Source organism: Sinocyclocheilus rhinocerous, unplaced genomic scaffold (genome assembly GCF_001515625.1).
Source record: "Sinocyclocheilus rhinocerous isolate Xijiao unplaced genomic scaffold, SAMN03320098_v1.1 scaffold135, whole genome shotgun sequence".
NCBI lineage: Eukaryota > Metazoa > Chordata > Actinopteri > Cypriniformes > Cyprinidae > Sinocyclocheilus > Sinocyclocheilus rhinocerous.
Window position 1 is genome coordinate 334,264 of NW_015632028.1, and position 6,373 is coordinate 340,636.

At 38.4% G+C, this 6,373-nt stretch overlaps 1 long non-coding RNA gene across 1 annotated transcript in view; it reads left to right on the forward strand.

The window, feature by feature from the left end:
- The first annotated feature begins 357 nt into the window (after nt 1-357).
- Nucleotides 358-6,373, forward strand: part of LOC107742047 (uncharacterized) — a 45,596-nt gene continuing 39,580 nt past the window's right edge. Inside the window, exon 1 of the long non-coding RNA XR_001640271.1 lies at nt 358-611. This is a non-coding gene — a long non-coding RNA (uncharacterized LOC107742047). The remainder of the gene's footprint in view (nt 612-6,373) is intronic.

Consider the following 6,373-nt stretch of genomic DNA (forward strand, 5'->3'; position numbering starts at 1 on the left):
ATGTGCCCATTGTAGCTACTTTCGGCAGTGGACAGGGGTCATTATTGGCACTCTGACAGGTCTGTGTCTATGCAGCCCCATAAGCAGCAAACTGCAGTACACTGCATGTTCTGACACCTTTCTATCATTGCCAGCATGTAGTTTTTCTGCAAGCTGAGCTATAGTAGCTTTCCTGTGTGATCGGGCCAGCCTTCATGGATCAGATTTGTTGGTCCAGCACATCCCATAGATCAGGGGTGTCCTGAAGACCAGTGTCCTGCTGAGTTTAGCTCCAACCCTAATTAAACACACCTGAACCAGCTAATCAGGGTCTTCAGGATTGCTAGAAACGTTCAGGCAGGTGTTTTGGAGCTAGTTGAAGCTGCGCTCTTGCAGAACAGTGGCTCTCCAGGAGTGGAGTTTGAAACATGTGCCTTAGATGCCCAATCGGATTGAGATCTGGGGAATTTGGAGGCCGAGGCAAACCTAGAACCCCTTTTGTCATGTTCCTCAAACCATTCCAGAACCATTTTTGCAGTGTGATAAGGAGCATTATCCTGCTGAAAGAGGCCACTGTCATCAGGGAACACTATTGCCATGAAGGGGTATACGTGGTGTGCAACAATCTTTAGGTATGTGGTACTTGTCAAAGTAACATCTACATGAATGCCAAAACCGAAGCTGGTTTTAATGATGTGGCTCATCAGTGTTTGTTGTGCAATATCTAGTATGCTCTAGTATCCCATTGCGATCATAGTAAATGAGAATGGGTTGCAGACTGGTGCTCAGTAGAGAGTGACACAGCGTAGGCTGTACTGCTTGTAAATCCAAATTGAAATTATAAAGTTTCACTTAGGTTTCAGACGTGTCACATGAGCCATTGTATCTTTAGCCAAACTACTGCCACAAATGATCTGGCACCGGAGAGAAGTGGCATATGGGTGGTAACTTCCCGTTAGTGTGGCAAGCTTTCACCACATCAATGAGATATGACTGTTTCTCATTAATCACATATTTATTTGAGACGCATATGCTATATTTTGTATCCAAAAACATGGCAGACACACAGAGCACTAAAATAACACACTTTGTTCTTTTTATTCCCTAACTCTTCACATAGAGCCAGAGTTTGTATCACCCTTCCGTGGGAAGGAATTGTTTTCTCTGTCTCTCCATCTGGCTCCACCAGAATTCATTTTTTCCAGCCTCATATAGTGTTTTTTTTTTTTTTTTGTCCCCCTATATGTGATAAGTTATTGTGGGTCTGTATGATTTTAAGTTGGTTTAATATGAAACAAGGACAGTGGGACCCCTTTAAAAACGTTGTAAAATGACACCAGCTGCACAGTGGTCAGGGGCACAGCTGGTTATTTTTTTCAAAACTCTGTATTAACAAATACAGCGGGAAAATCATGACCGATCTTTTGACAAATTTCTATAGGTCATAAGTGTCTTATTTTTTGTTCTCTTGCCAAAGTGTGCAGAAGCACATGCTATTGAACAAACTTTGATGGACTGTGGTTGAGTCTGAACAATAAGAGAGTCTCTAGGGTGAGCCAATGTGAAATAATTAAACCTGAAAGTGTTTCTTTCCTAGTTACATGGCCACTGAGTTAATGCCAGTGCATTTAAAGTAGCATTTAAACTCAAAACATTACCATAATTGCCATCCACAATTATTACCATGTTGCCATCCACAATTGTTTTTTTAAATGCAATTTTACAGCAGTTATTCAAAAAGTGACGTACTTCATGTTCTTGTTAAATATTTGGCTTACGTTGGAAATAAATTGTTGGAAATGCACTACAATATCACATTTTGAAGTAAATGGGTTGTGAATTTTTTTTTTCTTTTTCAAAATATGTCTTATTTAACAGTTGTAACTTTATTTCTTACAATTGAGGCTATTACGGTTTGATTAAATTTTTCACAGTTGCGACTGTTTCTTGCAGTGTGACTTATTTTACAATTGCGTCTTTCTGGCAATGTGACTCCATATGTCTGAATTGTGACTATTTCTCAAAATGTGACTTCTCACAACAGTAACTTTATTTCCCTCAGTTCTGACTATTTCATGCAATCTCACGGTTGCAGCTATTGTATTTCTCACAATTGTGACTTTGTCATTGTGACTTTATTTACACATTTGCAGCTAATTTAATTTACATTTGCAAATACTTCCCACAATTGTATTTTTTGTAATTGCGACAATATCTCAGAATTGTCATAGCAACATTACTGTCTCACATTTGCAATTATTTCTCTCAACTGCAAATATATCCCGTAATTGCAATTTTATTTGCAATTACGATTATATGCAATCTCACAGTTGCGACTACTTGTAACATTAGAGTCCACTGTAGGCGAGTTGTGATGAAACCCAAGTGCAGTTTATTGATATCCAGAAGTGTACAGACTTGACTTGATCATACTTGGCTTGACAAAGAAACATGAAATGAACTTGAACTCACCAACAGCATTTATCGAAAACCAAGCTAGACAGTGGACAATGGCAACATGAGGGCTGTATAAATCAAACAAAGGGGGTCACATGACACAATCCAACCAATGAGAACAAGACACATGAACTAGACAACCAATCAGAACATGACACACAGAACAAAGAAACCAATAGCAGGATCACATGAGGGCAAGCGAAACACATGACATGACAGGAACCATGACTGTGGAGAAAAAAAACAAAATAAAAGACATGAAAACATGAACATAAACCAACATTATACTACGTTTCTCATAATTGTGTGATGATCCTGCATTTGCAATAGTCTCGCAATTGTGAATATTTTTCAGTTGTATGAAAAATTCCCGTTGTAATCACTTTCTCATATTTGCAACTTTATTTTTTTTACTTTCTCATAATTACCTGTGGTATATTTTACTTTGAGCTTCCATATTTCACAAAATAGTTGAATGAAGGTAGCTTTAGAGTTTCACAGTCTCAAAATAAAGATATCCGTATGCTGTGTATGAACTTATTTGTTTCTGTAAATCATTCCATGCCTTTGAGTGTCTTTCTCACTCCACTGTATCTACACAAATAGAAATATTAAGTTTGGCTGTCAGCTAAAATATTAATGGTAAAGCACAAGCGTTCTTCCAAGACTACCCCACTTCACTGGAATTCCACTATCCAGGGTCCTGAAGGTTTTTTTCCTGTCAGTAGTGGGATGGGCTCTGGACTCGGCTCAGGAACAGTGGATAAAAAGAGGTTGTTTTTGTTACCTTTTGGCTGATGTAGAGAACGGAGCCGGAATCCTGTCCTATTCTCGATTTCTCCCCCTTTCCTTTCCTGTATCTTCAGGTCCCCAGTAGTTCATGGTAAAAATAAAACGGCACTAAGCCTGGCACTGTGCTCAAGCAGTAGTTAAAGCTGATAGATCACTGCTGGCTTGGTGCCTGGAGCATGGATTTATGGGTCTTAGGGGATCTTGGGAACCCCAAGATGTGGAGCTTGGCGCTAGGTACGGATGCAGGAGAGAGTAGGGAGGGTGTTGTGGTTGGGTGGACATGAGGTGTGCGCTTGTATGAACACGCAGTTCCTGGCATATTTTCACATGTCTGTCAAGATATGCAGCAGTGTGTACTAAGAAGAAAGGAGTCCTTCTAGCTATACTGTATATGTAAGTATATTAGTTGTGATTTTATTTATATACGATTAGTTTATTTATTTATTTTGACCATCACTTGAGCATGATTCATCTACCATCTGGAACGCATTGTTTTCTGTTTTAAACAGCTGATAATCATCGCAAACGGATCACATTTACATAATGTTAAACATTAAGAAACTGTCCGTTGATTGTCATTCTAAATGTTGTTCTAAACTGGCAACGTATGTGTGCTTTCACGGATGTCTTTCATACTTTCAATGGGTAAATCTCACAAAACCTCTCAAGATCATGTTTGGGTGGTATTTTAGCACAAAATCAAAAGAAAGAAATCGGAAATTATATTTTGTTTTAAGAAAATATTTTTTTTAAAATTTGCTTTAAGAAAATATTTTTTGCATTTTAATGACATTTAGGGTGTACTCACACTAGGCGTTTTGAACCGTGCCCGAGCGCGTTTGACTAGTGTGAGCATTCCGTGCCGCGCTCGGGTGAGGTTCGTTTAGTCATCCCTGGCCCGGTTGGAAAAGGTAGGCCAGGGCATGTTTCGGTTGTGCTCGGGCGCGGTACGCATTCAGTGTGAGCGCTAACCGCGCCAGAGCACGGAACAGATACTGTTTTGTGTGCGCTACTGTCATTACGACCGCAAACATATTCTGTTACTACTACTACTACACTACACTTCAATTAATTTAATTCAATCAAGTATATTTAGGTTTATAATGGCTCTGGTTCTCACCTTATTGATGAACAGGAAATGTAGTTTGCGAGTTAAGCGGCAAATTATTTAATTAACGTCAGCTGCCTCAGTAATAATTCTCTGATACATACAAGTGAAAATCAATGCCCAACATAAATTATAAATTAATTATTCGGAAGAATATTAGCAAAAGTGGTTTTCTCCGTTATCTCATACATGACGTAAGCGTGCTCCGGCCTGGAAAGTTTAGTGCAAGTGTGAGTGCAGGCCAGTGGGGGAGTGGGGAGGGGGGATAATCGCGCTCGGGCTCGGTTCAAGGCAACCGTCCATTGTTTCAGATCGTTAGTTCGCATTTTGGTAGTCTATCCATCCACTGCGGCTGCCATACTGAAACTAGATCACAGTCTATGGACTTAGACTAGATATTCGAACGCCCCTTATCCGATTGCAATCCAATGACAGGGACGCACATTTTTATATAATCACACTCGGTTCAAGGCAACCGTGCCTAGCGTGAGTACACCCTTAAACACATTTCTGTGGAAGCTTGTTTAATCCACAGGATGGATGGATAGATTTTTTTTTTTTCCGCAGAGTAAACAAGTTTACATAAAAATGTGCTTAAATGTCATTTAAAAACATCGAAAATGTTCTACAAATGTGCTTTATTTTCTTAAAGCAAAATATGATTTTTATTTCTTTCTTCTGATTTTGTGGCAAAATATGACAACCCTCACACACGCCAAAACACACACACACAAATTTAAATAGCAAGATTTAAATTCTGTGGGGAAAAAAAATAATTTTTGAACCATTTGTTGTACTGCATTTAATACTACCATTGCATTGTAGTATTTGTTTTTTAAACTGTAATGAGAATCATTAAGAATATCATTACAAAATGTATCTTAATTACCTTACTTTAAAAATTAGTTTATCATGAAAACAATGTCAGTGCACCTTATGACATATTCTGTAAGATTAACCCATAAATACCATACATTAGACATACTACTGTATGACCTAGTCTATCACCTATTCTGCAGTGGAAAGCAAGAGCATTAGCACGGAGAGGTTTTGGTGGGATTATCGGAGAGGTTACGGGGTCAGAGAGGGAGGGTCAGCCGAGGCGGGGTGCTGGAATCCAGGGTAAATCAGGTCTGTCGCTTGGCCCCTTTACCCACGGACAGGTGAGCGACGTGGAACAATGAGGACTTTGTGAGAGAGCAGGACAGGTGCACTATTCACCTTCACAGAACCTCACGCTACACGGCAGTGCTCTTGCCTCCATGTCTCTCGTTTGCTTTATCTCGTCTCGTCTCAGGCCTCATTTAACATAACTCTCAGAGTTTCTCAATGCATGCAAAGAAATACCCTTGAGAATGTACCGTAGTTCTAGCGTAATAACCACACAGTGCTATTTGCAGTAGAGCCATATTCAACAGTAAAACCAAGGTTAGATCAGTGTAAATGCATTGTGTTTAAATTATGAAATGTTAAAATTATGAAATATGGTAAAAATGTCACTACAACATACAGTATGGAGCATGCATTTGAGCAAAAGCAACATTAAAACTGAATAGAAATGACTACAGAATTCAAAAACATCAGACTCAAGAAATGTTGTAGTATTTTCCTTGTTTAACATTTTCAATGAACATCTGATAAACACGTATGTTGCCAACATTTTATAATAACCATGTCAGTCATTAACATTATCTAGTGCTTAACAGATCAGTAGTTTATGAATATTCATATGTGAATATGTACTGTATGCAGTGTTCATTTTGACAGGCATTTTTGATTTAGTCTTAGTCTTTATCTTGAGACGAAAATGCTTAATTGTCTTAGTCACATTTTAGTCATTTGAGTCTTTCATAGTTTTAGTCGACGAAAAGTCATTGCATTTTTGGCATCTTTTAGTCAAGCTGCAGTTACCAACATTTATTTTGGTAGCTATTTTATATGTAGTCTTCAAACAAAAATAGTCATTAATTCTTCTCTCTTTAGACCAAATCAATTAAGCTTATGAGAAATTTGAATCAAGGATTGAATTTGGAAAAA